The sequence below is a fragment of the Camellia sinensis genome, chromosome 1 (genome assembly GCF_055761805.1).
Source record: "Camellia sinensis isolate YWXY chromosome 1, ASM5576180v1, whole genome shotgun sequence".
In the NCBI taxonomy this organism is placed as follows: Eukaryota; Viridiplantae; Streptophyta; class Magnoliopsida; order Ericales; family Theaceae; genus Camellia; species Camellia sinensis.
The window spans coordinates 236,144,626-236,162,889 of NC_138961.1; positions in this window are offsets into that span (position 1 = coordinate 236,144,626).

Genomic DNA, 18,264 nt, shown 5'->3' on the forward strand with positions numbered 1-18,264 from the left:
CATATTTTTTAGCGCCTGCCTCTTCAGTGTCATATTTATTCTGCAAGGCTTTCCAAATTTTCTTGGCAGTGGTGTAAGTAATATCATAATAACCATAAAATTGATTTGAAAGACAATTCAAAAGATAATATCGACATTTCTACTCATCTGTGTTGTATTTCTCGATTTTTTCAAGATGAGCAACATACTCCTCATCGGTCATCTCTTCAGTGGGAACTTTGTTCGGATTTTTCTTGGTCAGGATATAGGCCACCTTAAGGAGACTGAGGTAGAAAAGCACCTTGCCTTTCCATATCTTGAAATGGGCTCCCTTGAACCGAAAGGGCTTATTGAGATCGCCGGTATTCTCGTTGGGCTTCTCCAGTACTGGCTCCATGAATTTTTGCTATTTGAATCTCCTTAAAATTGTTGGTGATAATTACAAATAAAACACTAGAAAATAAAAATAATAAAAATTACAATAATTATTAAAAAGGCTGAGGCGCGGAAAATTCGCTCTCTTTAAGAAAATTCAAGCCCTCTACGGTTAGGCAAAGCCTCATACTGATGCAGCAGAAAAAACCTTGACTTGTCCCCCCCAGGATACAACAGTCTGACTAAATCGTATGGTTAACCAATACTGCACAATTGGTTGAACCTAAAGTTTTATCACATACACAATTTTTTATTTACCTGATAATCTCACACAAAGCATAACAAATCAACAAAAACTTCTTATCGTATCTGTCAAGATAGGAGATTAGCTCAATATATATAAAAGTGAAAACTTGTTAGGCAAGGTTCTTGGTGGAGAAGTTAACTGGAAACTTGACCAAGACTTGACTTGGACTTGGAAGACTTGTATGGTGGGCAAGCAAACTTGATAGAAAAAAAATCAAACCTATAACTGTGACACCCTGAATGTTTAATTAGGTACCACATAAATATTTAGAGTTATATATAATTATAGTTGCATGTGATGATAGACTATTAAATAAATAAAAATATAAATCTAATTTGACATTAGGTTATCAAATATAGAATTAAGTAAAAAAAATTATTTGGGAATTAGTATTTGGGAGCAATTAACACACTTGTGGAAATGTAATATTACTTGGGTCAAACTAAAGATAGTAAATAAATAATAATTTAACACCAAAACAAATAAATAAATGAATAAAAAAAGAAAAAAGAAATGAAAAAAAAAATGTTATAAACTAGTTGCCCAGCAAGGTTGTGAACTTCGGCCCAAAAGAAAAGAAAAACAAAAATAAATAATAAAAGTCTAAGCTAGTGTTGGCCCAGCAAAACCCTTGCAAATATTGGCCCAAGCAAAACAAAGGCCCAAGTATATATAGATATATATTGAGGAGATTTAAACTTATTCAAATCTGTGAATTTGATCTACAATTAAGGCTCAAATCTACTAGCTTAATGATGGCCCCATATAGAGAGGATACGTGGCACTCACCTTAAGGCTCGGGTTGCTATATAAATAGGGGCAAATGTGTTGTAAATAAGAGAAGGAATAAAAAAACAAACGACAGAAAATAAAGGAAAGGAAGAGTGAAAAACCGAGAGGAAGAAACTTATAATAAGGAAGTTCTGATAGTAAAGTAATACTAAGGGTTATAATTAAGGTGAGTTATATTATGTCTTGATTTACCATTATATATTTTATGAATGCTTTGAGTTACCACAGCTTAGTTTATACAAGTTATATTTTATTAAGTCATATTAAGTTATATAAATAAAAGTTATGTTTTGTAACTATTTTAGTTACGTGGGTTACTTTCTAAACTCTATTTACTAAAAAGGAAACCCATGGATATGTTTGTTTAAATTTTAGTATATATTTGACTATAACCTTATAAACAATTATGTTTTGTAAATACCACCACGGGAGTCTCACGCCTTGGGGAACTTAAATAACCACTTGCCTCTGTTTGACCACTTTGTGGTCCTCTGTTTGTCATGGATCCATTAACCTCTGTTCTGACCGTCACTTCTGTGACCTCTGTTCTATTCTGTTTTATACCGTGGTTATGATTACTTATTTACATGATTTCTGTATTCTGTCACTTTAAATAAATTGTCATTTTCAATTAAATTATGCAAATATTTATCTATGGTTATTTTGTATTCCCTACACTCTTGGCATAATATTTCTCACTCTGCTATGTGCTTATAGCTGTTACCCTTTCAGGTGACGAGATGTAAGGGAAACCCATAACTCCACAAAATGGAACCTGCACATGGACTGATGTTGAATCACTATTTTATCTTTCTCTTTTTTTACTCCCTTTTGTTTTTATTCGGGGCTGGTCACTGAATAATAAAATAATGAAAGCCCTAGAAATATATTTCCTCTTTCTTAAATAGTAACATGACGTAAAATTTCTGTTTACTTATTTTTATTTCCGCTTGCGCAGCTTAATTTGCTACGAATAAGAATTAGTTAGTAAGTTGCGATTCCAACCGTAAGCCCCTGGAGTTGGGCCGTGACAATAACACATTATAATATTAAAATATCAGCTAACAAAAAGAATACTGTTCGATTGATGGGAGAACACCAATCTTTTTCCCATCTAGCTGAAATATAAAGGCACAAAGAGATTAACACAAAATATTTTTGTGTCCTCAAAATTTTGGAATGTAAGCACCCAAAAAGCATCAAGTATACGAGAGCAACACGTGGAAAATTATCCAGATTTAAGAAAAAACTTCAAATCATAGCTAGTTTTATAATTGTGCTTATGTAATCCAGTTTTATTTTATCATTTAATAGATCAATTCTAAAAATTTACCGGACCCAAAAATTACTCAATCCACTAACTTGAAAGCTAACGCAAAAAACTATAGTTAAACCTTCATGAACTTGTACACTTGAAATCTATATTATCTATTAAAGGCAGTACTGTTCTTAATTCAATATGATTTCCTCTAAATTACAAAGAATACCAAAAAATTTCTCAAACTCTAGATGAACCTCATTAAGAAATTTGAAATAAAAAAAACCATTTTACACAGCTTCCATGACACATGTCCATCCTGGCATAATCTTTAAGAGTTTGAAATACTTCACATAGCTCATAATTTAATTAGTCTTATGTGGTAAAGGTAAGAGTATCCTAATGGAAAATAATAGGATTCCCTACTAAATGAGATCATTCACTTAATGTGCCTGCTTTTACCATTATTCCAGATTTTTCCTTCACAGCTTTGTCATCAGCCTCTTTCATCGCAAAGCATATAAAGCAAAACCCCTGGGTAACAAATGAAATGAAACAAAATAGTCTAAGGATGATTTTTAGAGAATGGGAGAAGCATAAGGTTACAGTAGGTTTAATCTAGTCTTTTCTTTTTATGCATTACAGGTTTTGTCTTCATGTGATGTACACGTGCCTTGAATCCTCAAACCTAAACCATTTCAGTCTTAATGTTGAAACAACATGCTATTACACCTTGGAAAAACAAAAACAATACAAAAAAAACTTGAATAGAGAAAGCAGCAGCACCTGAGGATGGAGGGGAAGAAGTCAAACTGAATTCTATAATTATGCAACCATGTATATAAACTTCTAACCTGTCAAATTTTAGTTTTTATTCTTGTTAATCATGTTCTATAAAATATATATATATATATATATATATTATAGCATGTGCAGTTCAACCGACATCTTCAACTATTTGGTAGCAAGCCCCATAAAAAATATAAAACTTCGTATAAAATCAAACATGTCAGTATAACAATGTCTCCAATTAGAAGCTCATGAATAACCAGATTGCTCGAATTACTAGTTCATCAGGTTAGGTGCATGCATAGCTCCCATTCATAGCTCGTAAATAACCCCCAGTGTACATGTGAATGTTAAACCTCTAACCTCATCAGAGAAATTTGTACATCCTATTTACTGGAATCAGGTTGAAACTCCAGGCAAGTAATGTCTTTCATTCAAAAGAAAATTTATTCTACAGATACAAGTTTAAAGAAACTACAAATAGTCCGTCAGCGATGCAAAAGAAACAACATGACAAAAATTTATTGGCCGACAAAAGATTACACAAAAATTTATTTCACGATAAAGAATATTAACATTGTAATACTTCGTTGAATGTTAATTTCCATTAGTTGCTATCACAATATCTCTTTGTGATATTTCATGGTAGCTAACCTTGTATAATTTCATTACAACATTTCATGGTATGTTAGTTGTTGTCTATCTACCACCCATACGGCCTTGTCACCATGAAAATGTCATCAAACCACAAAATGCCTAAGGTAGGTCATGAGAACCTTTGGTCCCCAATAACAAAAGTCAATTCACATTAAACTCGACCAAACTCATTCATCTCTACATAAATAGTAAAAAATAACTGTGGAAACAATAGCAGTACAAGAAACTTTGCAGACGACTACATATAAGGCATCCTTAGTCACTAAAATATAAGGTCCAAATCCTAGCTGAATATCAATTTCTCATTGAAATTCCAAGAACTTCAGGAAATGGTGATCTGGACTGGACACACTCACATTAACAATATGATGCATAATTCAAGGTTTTTGTTACCCGGCGGCTCAACTAAACATCCTTAAGCCCAATTAATATGGGTTGGCTACAAGAATCCATCTTCTCATGTTGCCACTGCATAAAACTATTCCCTTGGTATAATCTAGGGCAATAATTTGGTTTTTGCTTTACTCGTGTTGTATATAGATTCGTTGTTATCACCAATTTATATCACCAGCATAAAGATAGTCATATAAAGGTATAATCAAAGTTTATTAATCATCCTCTTGGATCTAGTATTAGTAGTATTCAAACAATATCAAATGCAGTGGAATGAGAAGTCAAAGAAGTCATGGCACCATGTACCTACAATTTTTTTTTACAAAAAATGCAATCTAGGAGTGGATGATAAACCTCACAAATCTTATTTTCAGTTGTACTATGCACCAGACCACTAACAAAAACCTCTAAACCTCTGATTGTGCATTCTTCATGACCCAACTATAGCGATCCCGGGTTTACCCTTGTTGTACAGTGATCCGGACATGTGTCCGTGGATGTTGGTAGTTGTTTATTATTTTGTTTACATCCTTTTACTTCGTATTTGAGTTATAGGATGTGTTGGGCGGATTTGTTTCAGGTTGGTTGAGTTTAGAAACCAAAACTAGTTGCCCAGATTTTTGGCCTGTACGCTCGAGCGGAGGTGTTGGCGCTCGAGCGGGTAATACACCCATCCAGTATTTGTTGTGCAGTGTTTTACGCTCGAGCGTGCAGTTGGCCGCTCGAGCGGATCTGTGTGAGTGGCCGCTCGAGCGTAGGGTTGGGAGCTCGAGCGGAGGCCTGGTTCTGCAAAAGTGCTGAGCGAGTGCATTCTGCGCTCGAGCGGGAGGTTGGCCGCTCGAGCGGAAGTCTGTGAGTGGACGCTCGAGCGGGGTGTTTTACGCTCGAGCGGAGACCTGGGTTAAAGTCCCGAAATTGTGACTTTTCAAATCACTTTTTCACTTTCTCTTCTCTCTCTTACTTTTCCAAAATCACCATTGTTGAGCCTCTCACTCTAGACTCTACCTTCTCTCTAGGTTTTGATCTAGTAGGAGTGATTTACTCACCTTTGGCCTTTACAAAAAAAGTTGTTGATCGTCGAGGGCTTCTTTTTAATCTGAAAATCTCGGGTTTTGGAGCACGTTGGGTTTTGTTGTCTTCTCCTTTGGGACTCCGAATTTGAGGTAGGGATATCCTACTCCTCTCTATGGGTTTTGTCTTTAAATTTTGGTATTTTGAGATGTTGGGCTTGGTTAGGTAATTTGTGAACGTTTGGGACTTTTGTGTAATTTTACAAAAGTTAGGGTTTTATTCATAATAAACCTAGATGCATGTTTGGCATGAAAAGAATGGAATGATTGTTGAATCATTGATGAAAATGGGACCTAAGGGTTGAAATGTTAATTATGGGAATTGCCCTAACTACATTGTTTAATTAATTGGGATAATTAATTGAGAAGAATGAAGAAATGAAATGTTGATTGAATATCCATTTGTGCATTTATTTTCTGTTTTAGAAATAACTGCTTTGGGCTATCGGTGGAGGATAGTCGAGATTGTTGTAGACAATGCATGATGATTAGGTAAACGGAAACTAATCAATGGAATGTGTCATGGAACTTGACGGTTGATAGAATACATTATCTGTATGTATTGGGTGATTGTATATAGAACCATTGTGTTTGTATACGTTATGTGTAGAGGAGGAGATAGTGGATGTACTCCGCGGTTTAGGGGAAGATAGGGGATGTACCTCTAAACCGGATAGGTATTGGGAGGAGATAGGGGATGAACTCCGTAGACACAGCTCATATGCTTGTCTAGAGAAGTGAAGATAGAGCTCATATGCTTATCTTTGTGAAGTATGGATACAGCTTGTATGCTTATCTGTGGATATTGTTGATATACATATCTGTTGTAGAATGTGGATACAGCTTGTATGCTTATCTGTGGATATTGTTGTTATACATATCTGTTGAGAATGTGGATATAGTTTTTATGCTTATCTGAATGTGAGATATAGTTTTTATACATATCTGTGGAAATGATGATAGAGCTAGTATGCTTATCTGTTGTTAAAGGGAAAATGAAAAGTAATTGGGACTTGTAAGTCGTTGACATAAATATGTTATTTATGTGATTGTATCAGTGTTGATCAACTATCAATTGTTAATGTTTTAGTCATTGTCCATGGTTGGTTTAGTGCATTTCTACTGGGCTGTGGCTCACCCTTTATGGGAATATCATTTTCAGGTGCAGGAAGCATGCCACCTCCAAGGACATAGCTTGGGAGGCTAGAGGCGGACATAGTGTAGTTGGTTTACTTTTGATGAATTACATGTAACTTCAAGCCAAGGGCTTAATGTGTAAACGAGTTAGTACTCTTTTGTTGAAACCAAGTGTTAACTTGGAAAGCTGTAAGCCCGTAGGGCATTTTGTTTTGATGTTAACATGTAATACTTATGTAATGAAACTCAATGAAATAAAGGAATATGGTTGGTTTATATATAAATGCATGTCTTATCTGATGGGTTTAATGGTACTATTTTGAGGGCGTTCTTCATGACCCAACAAACAAAAAATAAACCAAACCATTAATAAAATAAAAAGTTCCAAAATATATGTGTATAAAGCATACAAAAATTGTGCTAAAAGTTTCTCAACAGTTACTCTTTTTTTTTTTTTTATCAGCAATTATGAAATTATCTATATATGTAGAAACAGACAGACATAAATGTAAACATAACATAGTTATGGTTCTTAGCTACCTGCTCAAACAACAATTGCTTTAAATATGGAAGAAGGAAAAATGAAGGAAGACTAACTACGATCTGTTGAATGATGATCCAACAAAAGACTCATCTGAAAAACCGAACAATTAACAACATCAGTCGTGCAAGATGACTGGAAATCTAAATATGGAAATCATAACACTTACAATCCTCAAATCTAATATATACACTTGTATGCACTTAAATTATGTATTTGCTAACTTTTTTTCGTTTACAGAATCAAATCAACTCTATTTTCAAGCTTTGTGCGCAAAAAGCCAGCAAATTCAACATCAACACATCTATAAAGCAAATTCAAACTGCATTGCCATTTGGAGACTGGTTTAGAATCATTGTATGACCAACGAAACAACTCCTCTCTTTGTTTTGATGGAAAATAGAAGGCTCTGTTTGGTAACATTAGTTCCAAGGCTTATTTTGCACATAATGTTTGTTTATGAGTTTCAAAAATTAATTCCACTTACTTTTGAAAACTCGGTCGATGGCGGAAAAATTTCGACTGACCGGTCGTCCGGCCAATTGACCGGAACAGTGCAATTTTTTATTTTTAATTTTTTTTGCAATTGACACGTGTTAATTTTTATATATTCAACAAAAAAAAAATTCAAATTTTTTTAAAAAATTATGAGCTTTAATAGAATTTTGAATTGCGTATTTGGTTATAAGTTGTAAGTTTTTGTATCAAATATCATATACCACGTCAAAAATTTCCCACTCAATTCAAAACTCTTTTCAAAACTCATTCACCAAACAAATTTTCCACGCTCAAATCATAATTCCAAAACTCATAAATTCAAAATACAACTCATATTCTTAAATTATATTTAAAAAGCTCTACCAAACGCTAGCTAAGTATTTTCTTGGAAAACTTTTGATACTTTACACCGGTCATTCCATAAGATGTCATTGAATTTCAATAATGCAAAACCAATTAATTACCCGTTCTTGTTGGTGAATAGGAGTTGGGATGATCGATGGTGCATGGGATTTGGAATCGAACGAGAAACCCTAGTGCAATACTACAATAATACGGCTGCTGTTACTATGATGTTGTTAGTGTATAATTGTTAATAGCTGTTATAGCATCATAGCTTTGTTAGTGTATAATTGTTAATAGCTGTTATAGCATCATAGCGTAGCATTATAGTTTTAGCACTTTATCTTTTATATTGTAAATGCTTTATGCTTTCGGTGGGCATCCAATGCATCATATCCTCTCTATAAAGAGAGTGCATTCTCTTTGTAAATATATATACACAATTACAGACAATTCAGTGTCTCTCTCTCTCTCTCTATCCTCTCTCTCTCTATCAAACTATTGTTTCATGGTATCAGAGCCCAAGTATACAATTCTGGCATTTTTCAATTTTGGTGTTTAGTCCCCGTACATAGTGGAACTACACCAAACAGCTCGGAATCTCCTTACGATTCCAACGGCACCACGCACGTCATCAGAAACTCCTCTACGCGCTCTCACGCGCCTCCTTTGTGATCGGCGCGTCTCTTCTTCCGTCGCCACTCTCACACGAGCCTTTACGTGCCTTCAGGTCTGCTCTTTCGTGCGCCGCACCTACTACCGTGCACCCGCGTGCGCCATCCCTCTACCGTGAGCCGCGCCTGCGTCGTTCCACTATCGTGCACCTGCCTGCGCCATCCTGCTATTGTGGGCCATACTTGCGCCAGTTTTGCTAACGTGCGCCGCTGACATCATCTTGCATTCTGCCGACATGATCTCTACACAGCACACCTTTCCTAGCTATTTTCGACCATACGGACTCATTTGTACACTCTGTTTTACCTAATTTTGCTCCTACAAGTCTATTTCTATTAATTTAGCCCGACTCAACTAGTATTATGGATCGTCATGATGCCTCTCATCCCATTTCCGTTATTTTGAATAGTTCAAACTATGTTCTGTGGGCCCAAGCCATGTCTTCCTTCCTCAAAGGAAAGAAGCTTTGGCGAATTGTCACCGGGGATGTGACCAAACCAGTGAAAGACAGTGACACTAATGAAACTACTGCTATTACTGCTACATATGAAGACCGACTTGAGGAATGGGATAGTAAGAATTACCAAATCATTACTTAGTTTCGTAATACCTCTGTTACCTCTATTAGTCTTCAGTTTGGTTGCTTTCATCTTGACTCTGTAACTACTCCTACAAAAGACATCTGGGATTTTTTGAAAGAACGATACCAGACTACTGGTCTTGCCCATCAATATCAACTTCAGAACCAACTTCACCTCATGCGCCAAGAATCCACTAAGTCCATTAATGACTTCCTTTCTCAAAGTACTCTGTTTGGGATCAGCTTGCTCTTTTAGAACCAACTTGGCATGACCGAGAAGATGTTGTTTTATTTACTATCTATCGCAACTAGCAAAGGTTGGTGCACTTTCTCATGGCTCTTACTTCCTCTTTTGAGCTCGTACGTGCCTCTCTGCTTCATCGTCATCCATTGCTCACTCTTGAACAAGCAATTTCTGAGTTGCTATCAGAGGAGACTCGTCTCGGGACTCTTCAAACTCATCAAGTGGACTCTGTTCTTGCCACTCCTCCGTATCGGCCATCATTTACCCAGCGGACCACTGCCTGCCTCTATTGTCAGAATCGGGGCCTTCTTTTAACCCATCTCCTGGTCAATTGCCCCGTCAGATCCTGCCGCTACTGCAACAAACTTGGTCCTGGTCATCTGCAACAGGATTGTTTTCGCAATCCATCCCGATCATCCTCTAATAGCCACTCCTCTCGCAGTGGCTCTCTCCGGGGGAGCTTTCATCGTTCCGGGAATCAGTCTCATCACACTGCTGCTGTTGCCTCTGAGGGGTTCTCCGAATCACCTGCTCCGTCCACTCCTCGCTTTTCTCCAACGGATGTAGAGGCCATGCTCAAACATCTTCTCTCCCCTTCTGGTACACCTCCTCCTACTGCTTTGTCTGTGATCCCAAGTAACTTTTCTTGGTATTTTGACTCTGCCTGTTGTAATCATTTGGCCTCCAGTTCTACTATATTTTCTTCCTTTTCCTCATCTCCTCATATTCCCTTAATTCATACTGCTGATGGTTCCCTCATGTATGTTCGTCTTGTTGGTACTGTTTCCACATCTTCTTTATCTATACCTCAAGTTTATCATATCCCTGCTCTCACCTTAAACCTTATTTCCATTGGTCAATTACATGAACTTGGTCTAACTGTCACATTTTCTGCTACTGATTGTTTGGTACAGGACCCTCAGATGAGGCAGACTATTGGGATCGGCCGTAAGCATGGACGTCTCTATGAACTCATTCACCTTCATGTTCCTGCCTCTCCTCAGATCGCTGCTCCTGCAGCTACTTCCTCATTATCTCCCTTTTATCTTTGGCATTGTTGCTTAGGGCATATTTCTGTAAATCGCTTAAAGTCTTTGGTTTCTAGTGGATAGTTGGGTCATGTAATTCCATATAATTTCGATTGTATACCTTGTCAACTTGCCAAACAACCTGCTTTATCATTTAATAAAAGTACTTCTGTTTCCCTTGCACCTTTTGATCTTATACATTCGGATATTTGGGGCCCGTCCCCTACTACTACTATGGGGGGATCTCGCTATTTTTCCTGGTTTACTTGGCTTTTTCTCATGAAAAATAGGTCTAAACTTAAACACATTTATTATAGATTTGCCCAAATGGTCCACACCCAATTCTCCAAAGCCATCAAAATTTTTTGTTCTAACAATGCTATGGAATATCGAGATTCAGATTTCCTTTCCTTTCTTCAGCATCATGGTACACTACCTCATCGTTCCTGTGCTGGCACGTCCCAGCAAAATGGCCGCGCTGAACGGAAACATAGGCATATTCTTGACACTACTCGCACTCTCCTTCTATCTTCTTCCTGCCCTGAAAACTTTTGGGGGGAAGCTGCCCTCACTGCTGTTTACACTATCAATTGTGCTCCTACCTCTGTCATCCATAATCAAACTCCCTTTGAATGTCTGTATGGCACTCCCCCTCCTTACGCCAATCTTCGGATTTTTGGCTCTGCCTGCTTTGTTCTGCTTCAATCCCATGAACACACCAAGCTTGAACCTCGTTCTCGTCTTTGTTGCTTTCTTGGGTATGGAATTGAACATAAAGGCTTTCGCTGTTAGGATCCTCTCTCTAAACGTCTTCGTATCTCCCGACATGTCGTTTTCTGTGAGCACCAAATGTTTTCCTCGCTATCCTCCTTTCACTTACCCGCACTTTCCACTAATGTACTGTTTACTAATCCTTCCGTAGATCTTTTCTCTGATGATTTTGATACAGGTTCCTCCTTCATCGAGACGCCCTTGCTCACTCCTGATCCCGTCCAGCCTGCTCTCCCTGAAGGTCCACCTCTCATTGCCATACCTCCTTCTCCACCGGTTATTCCTCCCACCGATCCTCCTACAGGTCGACCACGCCGGGTAACTCAACCTCCTATCCATCTTCGTGATTATATTGTTGGATCTGCTGCCTTCTCTACTTATGAACCTACCTCCTATCGTGAGGCTTGTACTAATCCTCTTTGGCAGCAAGCTATGATTGATGAACTCCAGGCCTTGGACAAAGCTCATACTTGGGATCTTGTTGATCTTCCTCCTAGCAAGACTGCGATTGGCTGCAAATGGGTTTACAAAATCAAAACACATTCTGATGGTTCTATTGAACGCTACAAAGCTCGTCTTGTTGCCAAGGGTTTCAACCAGGAATATGGTATTGATTATGACGAGACATTCTCTTCTGTTGTTCGGCTTACCTCTGTTCGCAGTTTACTTGCTGTTGCTGCTGCTGCTGCTCGCCACTGGGGGCTCTTTTAGATGGATGTCAAAAATGCTTTCCTCAATGGTCATCTTCTTGAGGAGGTCTACATGCAACCTCCACCTGGGTCCACTGTTCCACCTCATCAGGTTTGCAAACTACAACGTGCTCTCTATGGCCTCAAGCAAGTGCCTCGTGCTTGGTTTGCTAAGTTCAGTTCTACCATTCATGACTTCGGGTTCACCTCTAGCTCCTATGACTCTGCTCTTTTTATACGGACTACTCCTCATGGTACCACTCTTCTTCTTCTGTATGTGGATTATATGATTATCACTGGTAATGATGAAGCTGGTATTCTCCACCTCAAACAGTTTCTCCATCGTCAGTTTGAGATAAAGAACCTTGGTACTCTTAACTACTTCTTAGGCCTTGAAGTCTCTCATGATTCTACTGGTTCCTATTTGTCCCAGGCCAAATATGCATCCGATCTTTTGGCTCGTGCTGGTCTTACTGATTGCAAAACTACCTCTACTCCAGTTAATCCGCAGATTCGTCTCACTCCTCTCGATGGAACTCTTCTCTCCGATGCTACTCTTTATCGCCAGCTCGTCGGCAGTCTTGTTTATTTCACAGTGACTCGTCCTGACATTGCCTATGCTGTTCACATTGTCAATCAGTACATGTCGACTCCTCGCACTCTCCACTATGCTGCTCTACTCCGTATTGTTCGCTACCTCAAAGGCACTCTGTTCCATGGCCTTCACTTCTCTACTTCCTCATCTCTTGAACTGCGTGCCCTTTCTGATGCTGATTGGGCTGGGGATCCTACGGATCGACGTTCTACCACGGGACTCTGCTTCTTCTTAGGGGATTCTCTTCTTGCTTGGCGTAGCAAAAAACAATCCCTCACTGCCCGCTCTAGCACCGAAGCTGAATACCGAGCTCTTGCTGATATTACTCAGGAACTTCTCTAGCTTCGCTGGCTCCTTGCTGATATGGGTGTTTCTTCTTTTGGTCCTACCCCTCTCTATTGTGATAATCAGAGTGCCATTCAGATTGCTCACAATGATATTTTTCATGATCGCACAAAACATATTGAGATTGATTGTCATTTCATTCGCCAGCATGTTACCTGTGGTATGTTCATCTTCTCCCTATTGCTTTAGTCGATCAACCCACTGATATCTCAACTAAGGCTCATCCTCTTGGACGCTTCAATGATCTTGTTTCCAAACTCAACTTGGTTGATGCTTTCCCTCCTTGAGTTTGCGGGGGAATGTTAGTGTATAATTGTTAATAGCTGTTATAGCATCATAGCTTTGTTAGTGTATAATTGTTAATAGCTGTTATAGCATCATAGCTTTGTTAGTGTATAATTGTTAATAGCTGTTATAGCATCATAGCTTAGCATTATAGCTTTAGCACTTTATCTTTTATATTGTAAATGCTTTATGCTTTCGGTGGGCATCCAATGCATCATATCCTCTCTATAAAGAGAGTGCATTCTCTTTGTAAATATATATACACAATTACAGACAATTCAGTGTCTCTCTCTCTCTCTCTCTCTCTCCTCTCTCTCTCTATCAAACTATTGTTTCAGATGTATTGAAGTGTTACTGGTTCCACGCAGTGTGGTTCAGTTTTCAAATTATATTTTTCAGAAAATTTTAATTTTTTGTTTTTGGTATTTTTTATTTTATTTAATTTTTAAAATATTTTATGTATTATTAAAAAATTTAAATACACTTAACATAAATATATTTAAAAAATATAATATTTATAAAAAAAAAAACTTTAAAAAATTTACTAAATGCTAAAAATACAAAAAATTCACTAAAATTTTCATATTTTTGTATATTTATTAAAATATTTTTTCATAAATATTTTATTATTTATATATATTTAAATAAGATGCATCTAAAAAAATAAAAACAATTGTTTAAAATTTTAAAAATATTCATTAAAAAAAAACACACGAAAAACAAAAAAAAAGTTTGGTTTGCATTTGGGAGATGAGTTTTAAAAAAAAATTTCTAAAAAATTGTTTGGTTTGAGTTTTTCTTAAAAAATTTCCAAAATCACTTTCTCTCTCTTACACATCAATCAATCACTTTTTCTCTCTCATCTCTCATTCTCAATCACTTTTTCTCTCACACACATCTACTCAAATTCTCTCAAAATATCAAATCATCCCAAACTCAAAAAAAAAACAACTATTCCAAAATATACAACCAAACAAACCAAAAAAATTTCTAAACTCTCTCCTTAAATTTTTTTTCAAAAACAACTCTCTCAAAAACAAACCAAGCAAACCATCAATTTTTAAAAAACTAAAACCAAACACACAGATTAATTAGGTAAATTACACCCGTCGTCTTCAAATTTTAGACTCACTTATGTGTCATTTTTTTTTTTTTTGAACAAGTACTTGTGTGTCATTTTGATCTTTACCTTTAATTTTAAATTCCGTTTTAAATAAAGATAAATAAAAATATAATTATTTTATTTTAATGACAAAATCGTTGATTTGATAAAATATAAATTAATTTAACCAAAACAAATGTCGAAATTTTATTTTTAAAATTCATTTCTACCTACCAAATATAAAATTATATAAAAATGATAAATCTTTTACATTTTAATTTTTTAAAAATTAAATGTTAGTATGTGTTTTGATGATAATTATGTAATGGGTGATTGTTTTTGTTGATTTTTTTTATAATTATAATATAGTAGATGGTTATAATTATTGTTAACATATTTTTTATGATTATTCTGTGATAAATGGTAATTAAAGTCTTAATATGTAATCGATATTTTAATATATAAAATCATTTTAGTTTTAGATTTATTGATTTAATAGATTGGTTTAACAATGACATTAAAGTTGTTGCTATGTTTGCTTTTTTTTAAAAAATAAACTAATTTAACCAAAATAAATATTAAAAATTATTTTAAAATTTGATTTCTATCCTCCCATAAGCTAAAATTATATAAAAATTATGTGTTTTAAATTTGTACAACAATTTAATTTTTTTCTTACAAAAAAAATCAAAAAAAAAATGAAAAGCAAACTAAACAAAATTTTATAACCAATAAAATTGCAACGTTATTCATTTAAAAAAAAACGTCATTACATTTCAAACAACATATAACAAGTTAACTAATACAAAATAAATTATACGGACAACTTTGCTATTGAAATTGACTATTTACAAATGAAATATTTGCGTTTGTCCTTATTTGAAATAATATTCAAAATTTAATATTAAATGTATCACAATTAGAGCTGCAAACGAGCCGGTTTGCTTACCAAGTTCTTTTGTTGAATTCAAGTTTGGCTTAATAAGTAAGGAGGCTCAAGCTTAGCTCGGTTCATTAATATTAATAAAACTCAATATCGGCTCGGCTCAATTAGATTTTTTTTAATATTATACAAATAAAAATATTAGTTATATTATTTAATATGTAAATAATGTATTTATATTGTTATTTAATATATATAAAATATATTATGTAATTTAAATAAAAATAAATGAGCCGATATTATAAGAGCTCAAGTTCGACTTGTTTACTAAACGAACCTAATATTCGAGGTTGAGTTTGGCTCATTTACTAAATGAGTCGAGCCGAGTCGAGCCAAGTCAAACTTGTTCATGAACAGCTTTGTTCATTTGTAGCCTTAATTAAGGATCAAAGTGACATAAGTCTTAAATTACAAAGGCTATTAGTATAATTCGACCTACAATTTGTAGAAAAAATACAAAAAAATAATAAATAAATAATTTTAATTTAATTATATTAAAAAAAATGACATAATGCATATCTCATTTTTTATTCCTTAGCAAATTTCCTATAACTTTTTTAAAAATATTAAATAGTGTAATAGAATCCCCAATGCCTCGTCAAATTTGAATAAAAAATCTAATATGATATATATCAAATCTTGTTACAAGCTTAGTTGTCAGGGGAAATGTTCAGGCATGAGTGAAAATTGACAATCAGATAAAGAAAGTCTTATTGTTCTGTGGGACGTTCGGCTCAATTGCCACCTACAAAATTTGAGAATGGGTTTTTTCCGGCTCGTGATTGGATTAAAGAATACTATTGGTTATGCGGATATTTATTATGAGTTTTATTTTGATAGTTCGAATCATCAATGTGTAAAATTAGTTGAATATTATATAAAAAATCACGTCAATTAGATATCGATAACTATGTGATCAAATCAGATTTTTGTATGTCGTTTACTTTTTACCGTCCACTTTTTTCCATTCAAAATTGAGTTGATCACATAACTATCGATATTTCATCAACGTGATTTTTTACAACCATATAGTTCTCAACGATTTTTGCATATTGAATGGTTCATATTATCGAAATGAGACCTGTGATGGGCCTCCACGGACCCAACAGTACCCTCAAGTTCGTGATTGAACTAGAGAAAAATCATTCTAAAAAAATTAATGAAAGGATAAAGATTATTTGATTTAATGACAAATTTAACCTTCTATTTATTTATAGTAATACTAAGAACCCCAAATATTTTGTCAAATATTTTACTAAATGTCTTATATGGATGTAGGACCCACGTAGTGTGGATCTCACACTCATGTGAAACATATGGTAGAATATTTGATGTCTCTATAATTTTTTATTTATTTAATATTGATTTGAGGAAATCATTGGAATTGAATTTGAATAATGTTATATGCAATAATTAATATACTAACTAATATACTAATTGATGATGTGACATAATTTAAGATACTTTTAGTATTTGTAATTTGTATAATAAGTGGAGTAAATAATAATGTTATAACTAGTGTTGATGTTTTTGGTATTTGTAATTTGTATAATGAATGGGGTCAATAATAATGTTACAGTTAGTATTAGTATACTAGTTAGTATACTAATTGGTACATATAATACCACCGATTAAATTTTAATGCATTTTTTTACAAAATATGTATTTAATGAAACATTTAATAAATAGTGGCAGATGGCCTACCATGTTGTAATAAACGTTATAGTTTAAATAAATTGGTGGTGCTATATATGTTAATTAGTGTACTAATATTAGTTATGATATTTTTATTGACCCCACTCATTATATAAATTATAAATATCAAAAATATTTTAAATTATGTCACATTATCAATTAGTGTATTAATTAGTACATTAATTAATACATATAATATATTTTAAATAAATTTTGTCCCTCTCGTTTTTTTCATTTCTTACGTCACGTTTGTTTGTTGAGTTAAATTATATAAAATTATAAGCAGTGTTGGGAGAAAATGATCAAGAATGGGACGATGAACCACCCATGGGAGATGGAGATGATTTTTACGACCAACTTTCAGCAGCAGATCTTGACGACCTAGCAGATAGAATGTATGGATAAAAAAAAAAAAAAAAAAAGGGTCCCACTACAAGACTCCATTAATCTTGTAATATTTCTATGTGACTCTTTCAATCTTGCAAGCATCACTCCATGGGTCAGCACCAATAACTGGCTCACCGTCAAAAGAAGACAAAAATCCATAAAAGATAGAGATTCTCCTCAGATTTCAGAAAAAATGCATGCCAAGAAAAGACAAAAAAGATTTTTGTAGATATTTTGTGAGTCTGTCAGTAATGAAGATTTTCCTTCAATCACTACTTTAATAAAGTAGATATCTCTTATCCTACTTTATTAAAGAAAAGCTGTGAAAATCTTTATACGTGTCTTATAATAAATTATAGTGTCAAAATTTTGTCAAAAAGGAAGGATTGAATGATATGCGATGGGGCCCAAAGTAGTACCCGATATCATTATCCTAATCCTTTATTGATAAAATCTATCTATATCGTGATTTGAGTCAAGCATATAATTGTATATATATGGGTCTTGTCTTTATATGCATGCCATTTCAATCTTCCATCAAAGATGGCAAAGTTTTCAAAGATGGCATAAGTTTTCAAAAGGCCTAAAAAGCCTAGAGTCTAGGTAGTCATAGATTAGTCTAGGTAGTCATAGGACATAGATTAGTCTTTTGAGTTGTATAAATTGGCTTGCATGCCAACGAAAGAAGCAGAATGAAAAAACACCACTTCACTCTGCGTTGTAAATTTTTCAACCCCTCTCAGAAAACCTCTAAGTGTATTAAGTTTTTCAGAGTTTCAGAGTCTGT